At 44.7% G+C, this 22,204-nt stretch overlaps 1 pseudogene; it reads left to right on the top strand.

The window, feature by feature from the left end:
• Window positions 1–22,204, top strand: part of LOC115169198 (dihydropyrimidine dehydrogenase [NADP(+)]-like) — a 162,314-nt pseudogene that overhangs the window by 114,045 nt on the left and 26,065 nt on the right.

Below are 22,204 nucleotides of genomic sequence, written 5' to 3'. Positions count from 1 at the left end.
CTATGGGGGCAGAGCCATGTTAGCCAAAATAATTGCCAAAATAATGGCCTGCCCAACATTTTTATACATGACCCTAATCATGATGGGATGTTAATTGCTTAAATAACTCAGGAACCATGCTTGTATACTTTGCATCCCTCATTTACTCAAGTGTTTCCATTATTTTGGCAGTTACGTGTAGTTACATACAAAACCCTGCCCTCATACAGCCTTTTCCCAAGGCCTAGGAGCCATCCATGGTCCTGCTTCTCATTCTCCTAGAATTCCCTCTCACTCTCTGCTGAAGGCCTAGGACCTGTCCATGGTCCTGCTTCTCTATCCACCCTCCTCTTTGGTATCTATGCTTTGTGCTGTGAAGATGGATCACTCTCCAGCTCCATCCAAAGGAACTATATTTTACTTATGCCCAAGTCACTTTGATCGGCCTTTCCCTCAATACAGGAATCACATTGAAGTATTGTGTAACCGAATCAAAAGCCCCCGAGATCTAAAGTAGCAAATGTGCCAATTGATCAGAGCTGCACAGGCTCTTTTTTTATGGAGCCGCTGATATACAGTGGCACTTAATGTCCCTTAAAGGAGAAATCTGCCGTTGCCACATCCATTTTTTGGACTCATAGATTAATTATATATACACATTGATTCTTGAATAATATAACTTATAATTGCCTCATGAGCTTAGTTCAACTGTCCAACACCATCAGATCCCAAAACACTATAGAAATCTTTTAAACTATCATTATGATCTCATGGAGGGTCAGTCCTTGCATTCATAGCTCTGTCTATGAATTGATAGTGGTTACATTTCTCCAGGCCCATAGCTTTTTCCCGAAACAGGGGTGGGGAATACACTTTGTTATTGTTTTAACTGCTGATTGCTGCTTCAAAGTCTTCCTGGGTCTCCCGCACCACCCACCACCCTGTAAAAGAGACAAAGGGAAGAATATGTAATATTGACCCATACTGGATCCCCCACAAAATTTACTGCTCTCCAAAGGACGACACCTCTCTCTGAGCTTGGGTTTGTGTGGCGTGTGGGAAGGGGTATGAGAAGTCTGGGGAGGCCTAAGGGGAGGTTGATGTAGGAGGTTGTTCTTTTACATCCACACTGCTGAGAGAGGTCCTTGCAGGCCAGCGACTTTGGCAGCTTCACACACACACTTGTCAGCCCCGGGGCTTTAATAAGCTGTCACATAAGCTGTGTGTGTGTGTGTGTGTGTGTGTGTGTGTGTGTGTGTGTGTGTGTGTGTGTGTGTGTGTGTGTGTGTGTGTGTGTGTGTGTGTGTGTGTGTGTGTGTGCGTGCGTGTAAGGTTCTATATATGTGTGTGCATGCTTCACTCACAGACCAATGCCACCCCCTCTGTGAGGACATTAGGTTCTTACCAGAAGCATCAATTACAGAGGCTAACACACATACAGTGAGGGAAAAAAGTATTTGATCCCCTGCTGATTTTCTATGTTTGCCCACTGACAAAGAAATGATCAGTCTATAATTTTAATGGTAGGTTTATTTGAACAGTGAGAGACAGAATAACAATAAAAAAATCCAGAAAAACGCATGTCAAAAATGTTATAAATTGATTTGCATTTTAATGAGGATGAGGATTTTTTTTTAATCCATTTTAGAATAAGGCTGTAACGTAACAAAATGTGGAAAAAGTCAAGGGGTATGAATACTTTCCGAAGGCACTGTACACACCTATTCCTTTCTTCCTGCAAACTGCAGATAAGCTCCATCCCCCAACAGCCCTACCCATGATGGACATGACAGGCATTGTTTCCTCCCCTGATCTGTCATTTCTCCATCATTACTCCTGCTGTTGACATAGCTATTTACACTGCTCCCCCTCTCTCTCCCTTCCTCTTCGTCTTTGTTTCTCTCATATTTCCTTCCCCTCCTCTGTCTCTTCCTCGCTCCTGTCTCATTTTCTTTTTCTTTTAATCTATTTGTTGACTTTTATTCACTCTTGCCTTTCAAAATTAAAATAAGCTTATTTGCATGATTTGCATGATCTGCATGATCATGATATTTGCATGATCCAAAGTTGCAAAATACATTACAATCGACAACGAAATCATACATTTTCCCTCTTTCATCCGTGCTCTCTCATCTCTTAGTTTTCACATTCATATAGACGGGTTAGCTGACTATGTCACGAAAACGATGTGCACGCTTCAATTGGGCAGAAAGTAGTGTGTTGTTAAGATTCTGGATAGCTAGCAACAATGACAAGAAGTTCCCATGTGGTGAATCATAAGTGGCTCATTTCAGCTAGTTTTATCTTGTTCTTGATACCATGTCTTATTTTGAGGTGTTTTGACTGATTTCATGTCAATGCTAATATGGTAAACATTCGCTAGCTAGCTAACTAACAAATGTAGCGATGTATTTGGGAGACAACAAGTGCTCATTGTGAAAATGTATGTATGTTTTCAATAAACACTGCAGACTAAATATATTTTACAAGTTGTCAACAGTCTAAGCCAACCCAGTCTGTTCTGCCCCATAGTTGCACAGGCGTCAGTGTTGTTGCTAAACAACCAACCTGTCTATACATTCCAGTTTCTATCCCCGGTCAGACTTTCTCATTGGTATTTCTCTACCAGCCTTGATAAAAACACATGCCACCTACATTCCCTCCAACGACCCATGCTGGTAGGCTCTCGTTGGGCAAGAAGACCTGCACTGTTAAATAGCAATTTAGTATGCTGTGCTTAACCCAGCTTTTAATGGTGTCAACTGACAAATGTTACCACAGGCTAATCACATTGCCATATACAAATATCACAAACACACCATAAGGTACAGATTGACTCACTTTAATAACAGCTGCATTATTCATAAGGTTGGATGCACCATGGAAAACGGTTGACTTTACAACTTGCTCGTTAGTCAGTACTATCTATACAGTATCTTCAGAAAAAATAAGGTGTTCAGTGGTGTGGACAGACAGACAGCCTTTACCACAGCACCTTGGCTCAGCCATCGTCAATCTCACGTCAGTTAAAACAGGAGAGCAAAATACCACTGCCAACGCGTGTACAGAATGTGCCAACAAGTATTGGACACTTTTGAAAGAAAAATAATTGAACTCTGTGCCCTGTGAAATGGTGCAAAGAAAGAGAAAGAGAGAGAGAGAGAGAGAGAGAGGGGATGAGGCATAGAGAAGGAAAGGGAGGAAGAGGGAGAGAGAGAAAGAGAAGCAGCGAGAGGGAGCGAGAGAGAAAGAAAGAGGAGGAGAAGGAAGAGAGAGGAAAATGCAGAGAAAGAGCGCGACCGAGCTGTTGCAGGAGTGAAAAAGCATCAGGGAGGCTGCAGGGTGTTTGAATGGACATGTTCGGACACAACAGCTTTTGCTTTCCCATCACATCTTAAAGGGCACCCAGAGGAACTTGTGCGCGTGTGTATGACTGTGCCTACGTTACAGGAACATTTTTATATTTGCAAAAACCTCCCACCTGTCAACCGATGCTACTATAGATGGAGGTTGGTTTAGTGGCCTAATTCCTCACACATTTCACAATTTACTACACTTCACAAGTTAACACCCATGAAAAATGGGTGAAATCATTGTTCTTTTTTACATTGAGTCAGCAACAGCCATCTTCAGAGGACAACTTTACTATTATATTATAGTGGTCCGTTGTAGCTCAGTTGGTAGAGCATGGTACTTGTAATGCCAGGGTAGTGGGTTTGATTCCCAGGATCACCCATATGTAAATTGTATGCAAATAAAACAATACATTGTTGCAACTTGAATTGCGTGTTGATATAAATTACATTCAAACAGCTATTCTGGTGAGTGGTCTGAACAAGTTGCTTTGGATAAAAGCATCTGCTAGATGTCATTATATGATAAGTTAAATGTTTATTTCCTCCAACTGAATCTGTTGTTGTAGGTCCCTGTGTTGGTGATGAACATCTGCTGCTGGATAAGCCAGACTGCCAAGATCCCCTTCTTCGCCTAGCTCACTCCAAATGTCATGGACATCGCCAAGGATGCACACGAAGGTAACAACACCTGAGTCCATCTTGATTTTAACTTATTTTCCCTTTGGGAGCATAGAACATCACCATGGCAACTGAGTCCATCAGTGGTTTCAATATGAATCTCTGTTCATGTTGTCTGTCTAAAATGAAATAAGATCCGGCTTAGTTTCCCCGTTCTTTTCTCTCTTTCTTCCTCCTCCTCTTCCTTCTCGCATCTCTAATCCCTTCTCACACGTTCCTCTTTCCTTCCTCTTCTAGGCATCCATGTTGGGAGAGGTGGTGAAGAATGGTGAAGGATTTGTAGATTGGGGGATGGAGGGGAAGGTGCAGCAGCCAACCATTTTGTAATGACTGGAATTTCAGCAATATCGAGGTCAATGGTGGCTGTGGTCATGTTCTCATAGGAGGGGCAGATGGAGTCACTGCCACCAACACAGTGTCTGGAATGATGGGCTTGAAAGCTGACAGCACCCCCTGGCCTGGCATCGGCAAGGGCAAGGGCAAGCGCACCACCTATGGAGGAATGTCAGGTAGGTAACACAAACACACATGAACACTTTGTCATGTGCTGTTACCTTACAGATACAGACAGCTAACGTGTGTTTAAGTCTGTCAGTGTGTTTACTAGAGAGTGTGTGTGGGGGGGGGGGATCACACATTTTTGCTTTCGGTCAGGAGTTGATGTCCAACTGACATAAAACATAGGCAGCCCCGCTCGGTTATAAAAGGAAAGAAGAAGTATATTCTTGAGGGGTGTTGTATTTTTCTGGCCTGTTTCTTTTCTCAGTACATAAGTAGGCCTGCTAGGAGTGGAATGAATAAATTGTATGAGTGTAAAAAATGCATAGGCTACATTTTTGTTGTAGGACATCGATAATGTTTCCACATGACATTATGCACTTACCGTAAATTCCGGACTATAAGCCGCAACTTTTTTCCCACGCTTTGAACCTCGCGGCTTAAACAATGACGTGGCTAATATATGGATTTTTCCCGCTTTCAATTTTTTTTTCTCCAAAAAAACACATTCTGTGACGTGCTCAGTTTTTTGGCGGCATGAAGCTTTCATTAGACCAATGAAATTGCCGAACGGGTTAAGGTCAAACAACTTTTTTGTTTACTGTTTAGATTAAATCGAGCGCTCTCAAACTTCCCATCATTCTGATTACGGTAGTCATTTTGTAACCCTCATCCTGGCAAAGACACGGAGAAATGCATATGATGCAGCTTTCAAGTTGAAGGCGATTGATCTGGCTGTTGGAAAAGGAAATAGAGCTGCTGCACGGGAGCTTGGTCTTAATGAGTCGATGATAAGAGGACAAGTACATTAGAGTGTCTAGTTTGAGAAACAGATGCCTCACAAGACCTCAACTGGCAGCTTCATTAAATAGTACAAGCAAAACACCAGTCTCAACGTGAAGAGGCGACTCCGGGATGCTGGCCTTCTAGGCAGAGTTCCTCTGTCTGGTGTCTGTGTTATTTTGCCCATCTTAATCTTTTCTTTTTATTGGCCAATCTGAGATATGGCTTTTTCTTTGCAACTCTGCCTAGAAGCCCAACATCCCGGAGTTGCCTCTTCACGTTGAGACTGGTGTTTTGCGTGTACTATTTAATGAAGCTGCCAGCTGAGGACTTGTGAGGCGACTGTTTCTGTGTGTGTGTGTGTGTGTGTGTGTGTGTGTGTGTGTGTGTGTGTGTGTGTGTGTGTGTGTGTGTGTGTGTGTGTGTGTGTATGTGTGTGTGTCCATACTTATTTGTGTGCGCTTTCATGCGTATGTGTGTGTGAGCCCTTCTGGCCAGATGAATGTGGACAAGGCTGTACTGTGATCAATGAGCGAGAGCTTAGTGGGGGAACCAGGTTAAATGTAATGTGAAAAATGCCTCCATCTGTCTGCCTGATCACAGAGCACAGCCAACCCCATCCTGCAGGGACTCCTGACAGCAAGTTACAGACTAGAGATAGAGGGAGCTGGATTGGACCACATTGAGGAGTGTGGTAAGGGGGGAACGGTGTGTGTGTGTGTGTGTGTGTGTGTGTGTGTGTGTGTGTGTGTGTGTGTGTGTGTGTGTGTGTGTGTGTGTGTGTGTGTGTGTGTGTGTGTGTGTGTGTGTGTGTGTGCGCGCGTGCGACCACATGGGTGGGCAAGAAATAGCGATTGGATGATTGTCAATATATATTCTTCATATATAACACTATCTATTTCTGTTCTGGAGAGATTGAGAAACAGAAAAACTCTGACATTTACACAACTATGAATCTGAATTTATCTCATCTTCTGTAAGAAATCAGGTCTGAGAATGCTGAGCTCCCTCTCCACAGGTGTGTGTGGTGTCCGCCATTGGCAGGGCCCTGTCTGGGTTCCCAATCCCAGTGACTGGGAGGATTGACTCAGCCGAGACAGGCCTATAGTTCCTCCATGCTGGAGCTTCTGTTATACAGGTAAACAGAGACATAAACAAAATGCACAACCACCAGCCTGGTAGCTACATCTGTTTGTGCTGTAGTTAACTTGTGCTATACTGCAGTTAACTTGTGTTATACTGTAATTAACTTGTAGGATGCTGTAGTTAACTTGTGTTATACTGTAGTTAGGTTGTGTGATATGACAGTGTGAGATGACAAATTATGACAATTGATAAAATGCACAAACTTCTGACTAAAAGTCTAGGTGCCCAGCTGTGTGTCAGTACATGTATTTTCAGTATAGTCACACTGAGAACCTAAGAGTTTGTCTGTTTCATGTGATTTGATATTTAACCACACACAGGGACAGGGAACTGAGGGCTAAGGATCTCTTGGAAACAGCTTAAAGTGGAACATTCATGCTAGCATCTGTGTCTTTTGTCTGATATTCAGCACTGATCCAGTTTTAATAGGAGCTTGCATTCTATATGATTATTAATGTATTAGCTATCATCAGTAACATCAGGAATTTTCTCCAGGAATTTCCTTCTCTCTCTCTCTCTCTCTCTCTCTCTCTCTCTCTCTCTCTCTCTCTCTCCCTCTCCCTCTCCCTCTCCCTGTCTCTGTCTCTGTCTCTGTCTCTCTCTGTCTCTCTGTCTCCCTTTCTCTCTCCCTCCCTCTCTGTCTCTCTCTCTCTTTCCTTCCTTCCTTCCTTCCTTCTCTCTCTCTCTCTCTCCCTCCCTCCCCCCCTCTCTCTCTCTCAATCTCACTCTCTTTCCTTCTCTCTCACTTTCCTTCTCTTTTTTCTCTTTCCTTCTTTCTCTATCTCTCTCTCTATCTCTCTCCCTCCCTCATTCTTTCCTTCTTTCTCTATCTCTCTCTATCTCTTTCTCCCTCCCTCCCTCATTCTCTCTCTCTCCCTTATTCTCTCTTCTCTCTCTCTCTCTCTCTCTCTCTGTCCCTCCCTCCCTACCTCTCGGACCCTCCCTCCCTCCTCCCCTCTCCATATCTCCCTTCCACTTTTCCCAAAACCAAAACATTATCTTCTTTCACTCAAAGCTTTGTCACCTAATAAGGAATTTACCCAATGCTTTGGGTGTGTATACCCCCGGCTGCTATGGCAACAGATTGACAGTAACAAGCTTCATGTAAATCCTAATATAATACACTGAACAAATTGCTAGAGCAAATAAACCTATTATCTCAGCAGGGGGTCCCAGCCTTAGAAATCTGTTTATAAATAAATAAATGCAACATTGTCGTTATGCCACTAAATAATGTAGCATAAATAGCTGAGAGCCTCGGTGACAGAAAATAAAATGCTTAGCCTATTAGGGAAAGATGACAGAAAATAAAATGCTTAGCCTATTAGGGGCGGCAGGGTAGCTTAGTGGTTAGAGCGTTGGGCTAACAACTGAAAGGTTGCAAGTTCAAATACCTGAGCTGACAAGGTACAAATCTGTCGTTCTGTCCCTGAACAAGGCACTGTGCCTAGGCTGTCATTGAAAATAAGAATTTGTTCTTAACTGCCTAGTTAAATAAAGGTAAAAATAAATTAGGGAAAGATGAAAGAAAAAAAAACGCAGCAGGTATGTGTAAGCTCATCTTGACGTTTATTAACTCAGAATGAACGTACAAAAATAACAAACAAGAGAACGAACGATCAACAAACAAACAGTCTGGCAAGGCACAAGGCTAAACTCAGAACAATCTCCCACAAACACACAGACAAACACTCCCAACTAATATAGGACTTCCAATCAAAGGCAACACCACACAGCTGCCTTCAATTTGAAGTCCACCCCAATTAACTCAACATAGAAACAGACTACCTAGACTAAACATAGAATGCATGAATCTCAAACAGTGCCCAAAAAAACCGGAATACTAAATCAAATGCCCTTACTACAAAAACACCACCCTGAAACACATAAAACAAATACCCTCTGCCACGTCCTGACCAAACTACAATAATAATTAACCCTTATACTGGCCAGGACGTGACAGTACCCCCCCTAAAGGTGCTAACCCCGGAAGCACCTCAAAAATAACAAAAACCCCAAACAACAACACAAAATCCCCCTAACTAAAGGGAGGGGAGGGTGGCTGCCGTCAACGACGGCACTGTGCTACACCCCCCCCCTCCCCAAACCACCTATATCTGGAGGTGGCTCTGGTTCTGGCAGTTCCGAGCAGATGACCCACCCCGGCAGCTCCGGGTAGACGGGCCACTCGGGCTGCGCCGGAGGACAGTCGGGCCACTCGGGCTGGGCCGGAGGACAGTCGGGCCACTTGGGCTGGGCCGGAGGACAGTCGGGCCACTCGGGCTGGGCCGGAGGACAGTCGGGCCACTCGGGCTGGGCCGGAGGACAGTCGGGCCACTCTGGCAGAACCGGGCAGTCGGGCCACTCTGGCAGTTCCGGGCAGTCGGGCCACTCTGGCGGCTTCTGACTAGCGGGCGGCTCTGGCGGCTCCTGACTAGCGGGCGGCTCTGGTGACGTACGACTGGCGGGCAGCTCTGGCGACTTACAACTGGCGGGCAGCTCTGGCGACTTACAACTGGCGGGCAGCTCTGGCAACTTACGATTGGCGGGCAGCTCTGGTGACTGTTGACTGGCGGGCAGCTCTGGTGACTGTTGACTGGCGGGCAGCTCTGGCGACTGTTGACTGGCGGGCAGCTCTGGCGACTGTTGACTGGCGGGCAGCTCTGGTGACTGTTGACTGGCAGGAAGCTCTGGTGACTGTTGACTGACGGGCAGTTCTGGCGACGTCGGACTGGGATGACGCACTTGAAGCCTGGTGCGTGGTGCTGGTACTGGACGTATCAGCCTGGGAACACGCACCTCAGAGCTAGTGCGGGGAGCTGGAACAGGACGAGTCAGACTGGGCTGACGCACTAAAAGCCCGATGCGTGGCGCTGGTACTGGAGGTATCGGCTTGGGAACACGCACCTCCAGGCTAGTGCGGGGAGCAGGAACAGGACGAGTCGGACTGGGCTGACAAACTGGATGCCTGGTGCGTGGCGCTGGTACTGGAGGTATCGGCTTGGGAACACGCACCTCCAAGCTAGTGCGGGGAGCGGGAACAGGACGAGTCGGACTGGGCTGACGAACTGGATGCCTGGTGCGTGGTGCTGGTATTATCTTCACCAGATAGCTAGCACGCACCTCAGGACTATTAAAAAATGCTACTCCAGGTGATAACATTAGGACACGCTCTGTAGGGCGAATGTCGTGCCTAAAACACCAACACAGTAGCTCTCTCATCCTTTTCTCCTCCAATTTTCCCATCAACTGCCTTATAGTCTCTGTTTCTCTTTCCTCCACTTTTCCCCTCACTAGCTCTGGTTCCATCCTCGGCTCCGCCGATCTGTCCGTGTGCCCCCGCAAAAAAAAATTCTTGGGGCTGCCTCTCCGGTTTAAACGCCAGTCGCGTTCCTCGGTAGCGTTCCCGGTCCTCACCGAATTCCCCTTGCTCCTTCCTCTGCTGCTTGGTCCATTTTTGGTGGGAGATTCTGTCACGGTTGTCGTTGGTAATGGAGGACCAAAACGCAGCAGGTATGTGTAAGCTCATCTTGACGTTTATTAACTCAGAATGAACGTACAAAAATAACAAACAAGAGAACGAACGATCAACAAACAGTCTGGCAAGGCACAAGGCTAAACTCAGAACAATCTCCCACAAACACACAGACAAACACACCCAACTAATATAGGACTTCCAATCAAAGGCAACGCCACACAGCTGCCTTCAATTGGAAGTCCACCCCAATTAACTCAACATAGAAACAGACTACCTAGACTAAACATAGAATGCATGAATCTCAAACAGTGCCCAAAAAAACCCGGAATACTAAATCAAATGCCCTTACTACAAAAACACCACCCTGAACCACATAAAACAAATACCCTCTGCCACGTCCTGACCAAACTACAATAACAATTAACCCTTATACTGGCCAGGACGTGACAGTTCCTTGATAATTTGTGTGAGATTGAGGGCATCTAGCTTAGATTGTAGGACGGCCGGGGTGTTAAGCATATCCCAGTTTAGGTCACCTAACAGTACGAACTCTGAAGATAGATGAGGGGCAATCAATTCATATATGGTGTTCAGTGCACAGCTGGGGGCTGAAGGGGGTCTATAACAAGCGGCAACGGTGAGAGACTTGTTTCTGGAAAGGTGCATTTTTAAAAGTAGAAGCTCGAATTGTTTGGGCACAGACCTGGATAGTATGACATAACTCTGCAGGCTCTCTCTGTGGTAGATTGCAACTTCCTAAGACAGGATTCAGACACGGCTATGACATCGGGTTGGTGGAGTGTGCTAAGGCAGTGAATAAAACAAACTTAGGGAGGAGGCTTCTAATGTTAACATGCATGAAACCAAGGCTTTTACGGTTACAGAAGTCAACAAATGAGAGCGCCTGGGGAATGGGAGTGGAGCTGGGGGCTGCAGGGCCTGGATTAACCTCTACATCACCAGAGGAACAGAGGAGGAGTAGGATAAGGGTACAGCTAGCTTCTATGACATTAGAATATCTTTTCCACTCACACATCATCAGGCAAATTATGTTTACATGGGTGGATCCCAAAATAAATGTGCAAAGTAATAAAAACGAGTTAAGTTAGCTGTGCAGTGCATCTTAAAAGCTGATTCAAAGGGGGTTTGGCAGTCTTCAAAGCTCTTCCTCAAAGGACTCAGGTAGGGGACACATGACTATTGTCAATGAAAGGTGGCTATTGAGGGGACACTCTTCCGTTCGACCTACTAACGAATTGGCATCTCCTCAACCACATCAGTTTTTGGGTCACGGAGGAAAGAGAAAGGAGGAGAGAGGGTGGAGGGCAGCCTTTTTCCGAAATGAGAAAAGGCCCATTTGTCACGTCTACTCCCGCTCCTCCTCTCTGGCGCTCGTTGTCGCCAGTTTACTCATTATTACGCACACCTGTCATCATCGTTACGCGCACCTGCGCCTCATGAGACTCACGTGGACTCCATCACCTTCCTGATTACCTTCCCTATATCTGTCACTCCCTTTGGTTCTTTCCTCAGACGTTATTGTTTCATGTCTGTAAGTGTTTCTTGTTTTGTTCCATGTTCATTTATTTATTAAATTCACTCCCTGTACTTGCTTCCCGATTATTAGCATAAACGTTACAGAATAACGCCTCACCAAGGGGAAGCAACAGGGATCTTTTTTTGCTTTTTTGCTGGTGACGTTGGGTCAAAGGGCGGCTGCTGAAGCAACCAGGGATGCGTCAGCTGGCTCATCAGGTTCTCAAGCCTCGGTTGGCTCGTCAGGCTTCCATTGCCGAAGCTACAGGGGATGCCTCAGCTAGCTCGTCTGGCTTCCATGCCTCAGCTGGCTCGCCAGGTTTCCATGCCTCAGCTGGCTCGTCGTGCTCCCATGCCTCAGCTGGTTTGACTGGTTCCAGTGCCTCAGCTGGTTTGACTGGTTCCCATGTCTCAGCTTGGCTCTGCAGGTTCCCGGCATTCAGCAGAAGCGTTCAGCCCGCTCCTGGTCCTCGGCACATTCTCTCTGTTCAACGTCCTGCGGTTGGTGTCACGCGTCAGGGAGGGAGTACTGTCACGTTTACTCCCGCTCCTCCTCTCTGGCGCTCGTTGTCGCCAGTTTACTCATTATTACGCACACCTGTCACCATCGTTATGCGCACCTGCGCCTCATGAGACTCACCTGGACTACATCACCTTCCTGATTACCTCCCCTATATCTGACACTCCCTTTGGTTCTTTCTTCAGGCGTTTTGGTTTCTGTTTATATGTTTCATGTCTGTACACTACTCGTGTTTCTTGTTTTGTTCCATGTTTGTTAATTTATTAAATTCACTCCCTGTACTTGTTTCCCGGTTATTAGCGTACACAATACACCATGTGTGTCACCTATGAGAGGGTTGGTTATGAGAGCAAGCAACAGTGTTTTTTCTCTTCTCTCTGTGTGTTTGATGGCATAAGCATCTACCACTGCTGTATGTCATCACTAAATGGTTACTTACCATACAGAATACATTTCAATAAACCCCCTTCTGTAACTTCCCAGATGTATTTGAATATGTGGTTATTATTATTTTTCCCATACTTTGTCTTTTTGGTGTCTTCATTTCCACAAGGCCAGAGGTGCTCCCCTCATGCATTAAAGTGTAAAAGGAAACAGTGTAGGGAGGGATGTGGTTTTGACACATTTGGCCACCTGCATCTCTGTGTGTCTTCTGCTACATCTTAGAAATATACAGTAGCCTGCTAGTGACAGACACATCGCTTAAGGCCCTATTCAGATAAGTTGACCTTAAATCCATGTTTTACGAATTTAAGTCCATGTTGTCTACTTGTCTGAATGTGTGCGTGGTTGGCATTGGCCATGTGTGGGCAACACGGCACTATAGCGTCTTCTAGCAATAGTTAGACACTAAAACCTGTGCCATGAAAAACCTTTTATTGCCCACAACTGTACGTCCATGTGTGTATGAATACAACAATACAACTGTACGACACAACGACAGATCTGCAGTGCTGTGCAGAACCAGGACTTCACCCTGATAGAGGACTATTACCTGGGTCTGAATGCTCTGCTCGACCTGCAGAGCATCGAGAAGCTGACGGCATTGGACAGACAGTTGTCACCCCCGCTACCCCCTCCATTTTTGGTTTCAGGTATAACCATTTTGTGTTCCATGTAGAACCCTTTCCACAGAGGGTTCTACATGGCACACAAAATAGTTCTAAGTGAAACCAAAAAGGGTTCTACCTGGAACCAAAAAGGGTTTTCCTATGGGGATAGCCAAGGAACCTTTTTTCCAATAGCGTTTTGGCTACTGACAGAGAGAGTTGTTTGTGATTGGACTGACCTACGCGCTTTTGAATTGTCACAGCCCGGATTTCCTCAAAGTGTGAATTCAGTAAGAAAAGACAAAATAAATTGTATAGCTGCTGCGCACTGCTGCCTCCCAGAAGAGACATATACAAGCACGCAAGCACGCACACACACACACACACACACACACACACACACACACACACACACACACACACACACACACACACACACACACACATTGCATTCGGAAAGTTTTCAGACCCCTTGACCTTTCCCAGATTTTGTTACGTTACAGTCTTATTTTAAAATATATTAAATAAACTGTTTTCCTCATCAATCGACACAATAACCCATAATGACGAAGCGAAAACAGGTTTTTAGAGATGTTTGCACATTTATTACAAATCAAAAACAAACACCTTATTTACATAAGTATTCAGACCCTTTGCTATGAGAGTCAAAATTGAGCTCAGGTGCATCCTGTTTCCATTGATCATCCTTCAGATGTTTCTACAACTTCATTGGAGTTCACCTGTGGTAAATTCAGTTGATTGAACATGATTTGGAAAGGCACACAACTCGCTATATAAGGTCCCACAGTTGAGAGTGCATGTCAGAGCAAAAACCAAGCGATCAGGTCGAAGGAATTGTCTGTAGAGCTCCGAGACAGGATTGTGTCGAGGCACAGATCTGGGAAGGGTACCAAAAAATGTCTGCAGATTTGAAGGTCCCCAAGAACACAGTGGCCTCCATCATTCTTAAATGGAAGAAGTTTGGAACCATCTAGACTCTTCCTAGAGCTGGCCGCCAGACCAAACTGAGCAATCGGGGGAGAAGGGGCTTGGTCTTGGAGGTGACCAAGAACCCGATGGTCACTCTGACAGAACTTCAGAGCTCTTCTGTGGAGATGAGAGAACCTTCCAGAAGGACAAGCAATTCTGCAGCACTCTACCAATAAGGTCTTTATGGTAGAATGGCCAGACGGAAGCCACTCCTCAGTAAAAGGCACATGACAGCTCGCTTGAAGTTTGCCAAAAGGCACCTAAAGGACTCTCAGACCATGAGAAACAAGATTCTCTTATCTGATGAAACCAAGATTGAACTGTTTGGCCTGAATGCCAAGCGTCACATCTGGAGGAAACCTGGCACTAGCCCTACGGTGAAGCATGGTGGTGGCAGCATCACGCTGTGGCGATGTTTTCAGCGGCAGGGACTGGGAGACTAGTCAGAGAAAGATGAACGAAACAAAGTAAAGAGATATCCTTGATGAAAACCTGCTCCAGAATGCTCAAGACCTCAGACTGGGGCAAAGGTTCAACTTCCAACAGGACAACGACTCTAAGCACACAGCCAAGACAACACAGGAATGGCTTCCGAACAAGTCTCTGAATGTCCTTGAGTGGCCCACCCAGAGCCCGGACTTGAACCCGATCGAACATCTCCGCAGAGACCTGAAAATAGCTGTACAGTGACGCTCCCCATCAAACCTGACAGAGCTTGAGAGGATCTGCAGAGAAGAAAGGGAGAAACTCCCCAAATACAGGTGTGGCAAGCTTGTAGCGTCATACCCAAGAAGACTCGAGACTGTAATCGCTGCCAAAGGTGCTTCTACAAAGTGCTGAGTAAAGGGTCTGAATACTTATGTAAATGTGATATTACAGTTGTGTATTTTTTATAGATTTGCAAACATTTCTAAAAACCTGTTTTCACTTAGTCATTATGGGGTATTGTGTGTCGAGTGATGAGGGGGGGAAATTATTGAATAAATTTTAGAATAAGGCTGTAACGTAACAAAATGTTGAAAAGTCAAGTGGTCTGAATACTTTCCAAATGCACTGGCTTCAGAGTCAAAATCAAATCAAATTTTATTGGTCACATACACATGGTTAGCAGATGTTAATACGATTGTAGCTAAATGCTTGTGCTTCTATTTCTGACAGTGCAGTCATATCTAACAAGTAATCTAACAATTCCCCAACAACTACCTAATACACACAAATCTAAAGGGGTGAATGAGAGTTAAAGGTTGGATTTACAGAGCCTTCAGAAAGTATTCATACCCCTTTACTTATTCCACATTTTCTTGCATTACAGCCTGAATTTATAATGGAATAAATATATTTTTTTGCCTCACTCATCTACACACAATTCTCCATAATGACAAAGTGAAAACATGTTTTGAGATTTTTTTGCTAATTTATTTAAAATAAAATACAGAAACTGAGCAACCGGGCAAGAAGGACCTTGGTCAGGGAGGTGACCAAGAACTCAATGACCACTCTGACAGAACTACAGATCGTTGGCTGAGATGGGAGAACCTGCCAGAAGGACAACAGTCTCTAAAGCACTTCACCAATCTGGGCTATATGGGAGAGTGGCCAGACGGAAGCCACTGCTGAGAAAAAGACACATGACAGCACACCTGGAGTTTGCAAAAAGACATGTGAAAGACTCTAAGTCTGGATAAAACCAGGCATAGCTCATCACCCGTCTGAACACCATCCCTATGGTGAAGCATGGTGGTGGGTTGCAGCATCATGCTATAGGGATGCTTTTCAGAGGCAGGGACTGGGAGACTGGGAAGGATAGAGGGAACAATAAAGGAAGCCAAATATAAGCAAATCCTTGATGAGAACCTGCTTCAGAGTGCAAACCACCTTAGACTGGAGCGAAAATGTACGTTCCAACAGGACAATGACCCCAAGCATACAGCCAAAGCAATGCTGGAATGGCTTCAGAACACGAATGTGAAAGTCCTTGAGTGGACCAGCCAAAGCCCAGACTTGAATCCCATTGAAAATCTGTGGAAAGACTTGAAGTTTGCTGTTCACTGCTGCTCCCCATATAACTTAAAACAGAGCTTGAGAAAATCTGCAAGGAAGAATGTAAGAAAACCTCCAAATCCAGATGTGCAAAGCTGATACAGACATACCGAAGACGAGTCAAGGCTGTAATCGCAACCAAAGGTGCTTCTACAAAGTATTGACTCAGGGTTTTGAATACTTATGTAAATGAGATATTTTTGTATTCAATTGGACACCTGCTTGTCGAACATCTCATTCCAAAATCATGGGCATTAATATGGAGTTGGTCACCCCTTTTCCGCTCTTCTGGGAAGGCTTTCCCCTAGATGTTGGAACATTGCTGCGGGGACTTGCTTCCATTCAGCCACAAGAGCATTAGTGAGATCGGGCACTGATGTTGAGCGATTAGGCCTGGCTCGCAGTAGACGTTCCAATTCATTCCAAAGGTGTTTGATGGGGTTGAGGTCAGGGCTCTGTACAAGCCAGTCAAGTTCTTCCACATCAATCTCAACAAACCATTTCTGTATGGACCTTGCTTTGTGCACAGGGGCATTGTCATGCTGAAACAGGAAAGGGCCTTCCTCAAACTGATGCCACAAAGTTGGAAGCACAGAATCATCTAGAATGTCATTGTATACTGTTTTGTTAATATTTCCCTTCACTGGAACTAAGGGGCCTAGCCCGAAACATGAAAAACAGCCCCAGACCATTATTCCTCCTCCACCAAACATTTGGGGCAGGTAGCTTTCTCCTGGCATTCGCCAAACCCAGATTTGTCCGTCGGAGTGCCAGATGGTGAAGCGTGATTCATCACTCCAGAGAACACATTTCAACTGCTCCAGAGTCCAATGGCGGCGAGCTTTACACCACTCCAGCCGACGCTTGGCATTGCGCAAGGTGATCTTAGGCTTGTGTGCAATTGCTTGGCTGTGCAAACCCATTTCATTAAGCTCCAGATGAACAGTTATTGTGCTGACATTGCTTCCAGAGGCAGTTTGGAACTCGGTAGTGAGTGCTGCAACCGAGGACAGAGTATTTTTACCCGCTACGCGCTTCAGCACTGGACGGTCCTGTTCTGTGAGCTTGTGTGGCTTACCACTTCGCGGCTGAGGCGTTGTTGCTCCTAGACATTTCCACTTCACAATAACAGCACTTACAGTTGACCAGGGCAGCTCTAGCAGGGCAGAAATTTGACGAACTGACTTGATGGAAAGGTGGCATCCTATGACGGTGCCACGTTGAAAGTCACTGAGCTTGGGATAGCCGGTAGCATGAAAGTGTCTCACCTTTTAGCCAGGTAAATTTCTATGGCAATGAATCCTTTGGAACTAACCTGCTCCCTGGCAGGGTAACTCAAGACTAACTCCATTTATCCTGAATGAAGTGTCTGAGCCACAAGTTGAGGACCAATAAAATCAGATTCCCTCCCTCACAAAGATTACGTCGTCATCCCCTTCATTTGAGGAAGACGACTTACTAAATATTTGTTGTGTGTGTTTTGTGTTAAAGAATAGTAATGCTAAAATACCTATCACATTACACATTTAGTAATGACAGAATGTACACTCAGCAAAAAAATAAATGTCCTCTCACTGTCAACTGTGTTAATTTTCAGCAAACTTAACATGTGTAAATATTTGTATGAACATAACAAGATTCAACAACTGAGACATAAACTGAACAAGTTCTACAGACATGTGACTAACAGAAATTGAATAATGTGTCCCTGAACAAAGGGGGGGTCAAAATCAAAAGTAACAGTCAGTATCTGGTGTGGCCACCAGCTGCATTAAGTACTGCAGTGCATCTCCTCCTCATGGACTGCACCAGATTTGCCAGTTCTTGCTGTGAGATGTTACCCCACTCCTCCACCAAGGCACCTGCACGTTCCCGGACATTTCTGGGGGGAATGGCCCTAGCCCTCACCCTCCGATCCAACAGATCCCAGATGCGCACAACGGGATTGAGATCCGGGCTTTTCGCTGGCCATGGCAGAACACTGACATTCCTGTCTTGCAGGAAATCATGCACAGAATGAGCAGCATGGCTGGTGGCATTGTCATGCTGGAGGGTCATGTCAGGATGAGCCTGCAGGAAGGGTACTACATGAGGGAGGAGGATGTCTTCCCTGATTGCCTGCAATGACAACAAGCTCAGTCCGATGATGCTGTGACACACCACCCCAGACCATGATGGACCCTCCACCTCCATATTGATCCCGCTCCAGAGTACAGACCTCGGTGTAACGCTCATTCCTTCGACGATAAACGCAAATCCGACCATCACCGCTGGTGAGACAAAACCTTGACTCGTCAGTGAGGAGCACTTTTTGACAGTCCTGTCTGGTCCAGCGACGGTGGGTTTGTGCCCATAGGCGATGTTGTTGCCGGTGATGTCTGGTGAGGACCTGCCTTACAACAGGCCTACAAGCCCTCAGTCCAGCCTCTGTCAGCCTATTGCGGACAGAGTGAGCACTGATGGAGGGATTGTGCGTTCCTGGTGTAACTCTGGCAGTTGCTGTTGCCATCCTGTACCTGTCCCGCAGGTGTGATGTTCGGATGTACCGATCCTGTGCAGGTGTTGTTACACGTGGTCTGCCACTGCGAGGAAGATCAGCTGTCCGTCCTGTCTCTGGCGTCTCACAGTACGGACATTGCAATTTATTGCCCTGGCCACATCTGCAGTCCTCATGCCTCCTTGCATCTTGCCTAAGGCACATTCACGCAGATGAGTAGGGACCCTGGGCATCTTTCTTTTGGTGTTTTTCAGAGTCAGTAGAAAGGCCTCTTTAGTGTCCTAAGTTTTCATAACTGTGACCTTAATTGCCTACCGTCTGTAAGCTGTTAGTTACTTAACGACCGTTCCACAGGTGCATGTTCATTAATTGTTGATGGTCCATTGAACAAGCGTGGGAAACAGTGTTTAAAACCTTTACATTGAAGAGCTGTAAAGTTATTTGGATTTTTACTAATTATATTTGAAAGACAGTGTCCTGAAAAAAGGGACGTTTCTTTTTTTGCTGAGTTTATTTGAAACTTCATGCACAGTAAAATTTGTTTAGGACTTATAGGAGTGGGGGAAAAATGTGCTTGTGCATTGATAAACACAACAAGCACAACAAAGACAGCATTAACAATAAGACATGAAATAAATACGGCCCTTCAACAAGCCTATTTTACACCATAGCATGCTGAATTTGCAAGATAACAGCAAAAACTATTGGATTTTGGCACAAATGAAAATGTGGCATTGACTCATGGATTGATGTTTCAGTATTGTCTCTATGAAGAGTGCGGTGTTCGACTAGCCACATGCAACATGTACGCGCAGTAAAACTCCTTCTAGAGTTAGCGACAGGCGGAAAAGCAATATCCGAGTCCTTCGACCAATTTGGTGCCTTTTGAGAAGTGTAACTTTTTCAAAAAAAAACATTTGATTTCACCTAATTTTAACATTCTGTCATAAAGGGCACATGTTCAACTTCATAAAAAAACATGTTTTCCCATCTCAAGAGTTTAAAGAAAATAACATAAATGTTTAGTAAGTGCCAAATAAAGAAACAAAATTGACAGTAACAGAGTTAATCTTAAATCAGCCATGAATCCCCTTTTGACAGGGGGAATGGAAGCTTGCTGTGTGCCACAGGGAGTGGCAATTGAACGAAAGCGTCCCAAAAAATGTATAATTGTTCAAACATTTCTTGCCTGTCGATCTAAATGGGTAACATGCTCGACCCCCCTCAGTTTTCCACCACAAAACACCACAAAATTGTCAAAAAGAGTAGAACCAGCTCACCTGCTTTTATGATTTGACTATTACATGTTCAATGTTCAATTTGAAAAAAATATATTTTAAAAGGAATATTAAAGCAAGAGCTCAGTTCACGTAACAGGGTTGACCTTAAAATGAGGGACAAACATAAATGAATCACTAATCACATTAAATATATGATTATCTTCAGAAATTACTTTGTCAAAGCAATACAATAACTAGGGCTTTACAGTGATGGTGAAATGTTGGGGTTAAGTGGGATAAAACATTGTAGAAGTAACACAGGGTTGACGGAGGGAGATTTTAGCAAGTCTTTATTCATATTTCTTAGTGTGGTCTATATTAAAGGGCACTACATTTAAAGCTGCAGTATGTGACTTTTTGGGCGATCTGACCAAATTCACATAAAGATATGAGTTATAGATCTATCATTCTCATTGAAAGCAAGTCTAAGAAGCGGTAGAACTGTTCTATATGCACTATTTCTATGCTTATCATTCTTAAGTTTCATTTTTGCGTCTTTTACTTTTGGTTTTGTACACCAGCTTCAAACAGCTGAAAATACAATGTTTTTTTGTTATGGAAAATATATCACAGCAGTTTAGATGGTACAATGGTTCTCTAAACTATACTTGGTTGTTTTGTCACATAAACTGAAATTAGGCGAACTATAAGAATTTTAGCAACCAGGAAATGGTGGAGTGATTTCTGCATAGTGCACCTTTAATAGAACAGCCTTTTAAAATTCATTATTGGTGCACAATTTCTACTTAAAATACTATTTTCGTGGAATGACGCATCCACCGTTGTAGTATGGATATTTTTACAAATTTTGGTGTGTCAATTTCGACCAGCCCACCCTGCTCATTTCCATACAGTATGTTCATACATACTGTATATTCCATATTCTGTTGTTTGATGGCGAACTTACCCTTCATAATGAAATGGAATGCCGTCGGCATCAAAACAATACTCTCCAACAACTCATATTACAGCTCAAGGATAAATCAAGCAATTACTGTTCTCCTTGAAAAACAGAGAGCACAATAACCAGACAAAGGTGTGATTCCTCTCTCTCCTATCCATCCCTCCATGCTTCCATACCATCATTAATTCTTACGCGACAAAAGAAGAAAATACAGAAAACAAGAAAATAATATGCAAATGATGGAGGTGCTGTAAACAGCCTTCAAAGTGGAAGGAATTTTTGAAATTGGAAAAGCCTTTATCTGATGTGGGGCTATTTTTCTGAATCGGCAGACGAGGGAGTCTTACGTGTGCTTTCAAACACATCATCGCTGGAGAGTACTTTATTCTAGCGTTGAAAGGGTGTCTTTGTGTGGCCGGCCTAAACAAGCTTCAATGGCAATGCCACACCAGGGACAAAGAATGGAGAATGGAGGAAGGGAGGATAGAGGGAGAATAGAGGATAAGGATAAGATGTGTCTGTCATATGTCTGTTAGTGTATGTGTTACTCATGGATGAGGACTGGAGAGAGGCTGGAGAGAGGTCGAGGGGAAATGTGTGAGTCTGTATAGTGTGATCTGGAGTGGAGCGAGAGAGACTGAGGTGAGAAAAATAGTCTTTCTCACTGCTCGTAAAGAATCAGCCACTGGCACTGTTTTATATGGGGGAGAATGGACGGATTGCTTTAGCTAACATGTTTTGTATTGTATTGTTGGAGTTATATGAATGAGAAAACTCAGTCACAGTTGTTGAGAACAGGAGAAGTGTCGAGAACTGTGAGAACATACACTAAATAACCAAAAGTATGTGGACACCTACTTGTCGAACATCTCATTACAAAATCATGGGCATTAGTATGGAGTTGGTCCCCCCTCGACTCTTCTGGGAAGGCTTTCCACTAGATGGTGGAACATTGCTGCGGGGACTTGCTACCATTCAGTCACAAGAGCATTAGTGAGGTCGGACACTGATGTTGGGCGATTAGGACTGGCTCGCAGTAGGCGTTCCAATTCATCCCTAAGGTGTTCGATGGGGTTGAGGTCAGGGCTCTGTGTAGGCCAGTCAAGTTATTCCACACCAATCTCTACAAACCATTTCTGTATGGACCTCGCTTTGTGCACGGGCGCATTGTCATGCTGAAACAGGAATGGGCCTTCCCCAAGCTGTTGCCACAAAGTTGGAAGCACAGAACCGTCTAGAATGTGCTGTAGCGTTAAGATTTCCCTTCACTGGAAATAAGGGGCCTAGCCCGAACCATGAAAAACAGCCCCAGACCATTATTCCTCCACCAAACTTTACAATTGGCACTGTGCATTCGGGTAGGTAGCGTTCTCCTGGCTTCCGCCAGATCCAGATTCGTCCATCGAGTTGCAAGATGGTGAAGCGTGATTCATCACTCCAGATAATGTACACTGCTCAAAAAAATAAAGG

This window comes from Salmo trutta, chromosome 31 (assembly GCF_901001165.1).
Source record: "Salmo trutta chromosome 31, fSalTru1.1, whole genome shotgun sequence".
Lineage (NCBI taxonomy): Eukaryota > Metazoa > Chordata > Actinopteri > Salmoniformes > Salmonidae > Salmo > Salmo trutta.
The sequence above is the reverse complement of the archived record's forward strand: the minus strand, read 5'-3'. Positions and strand labels throughout refer to the sequence as shown.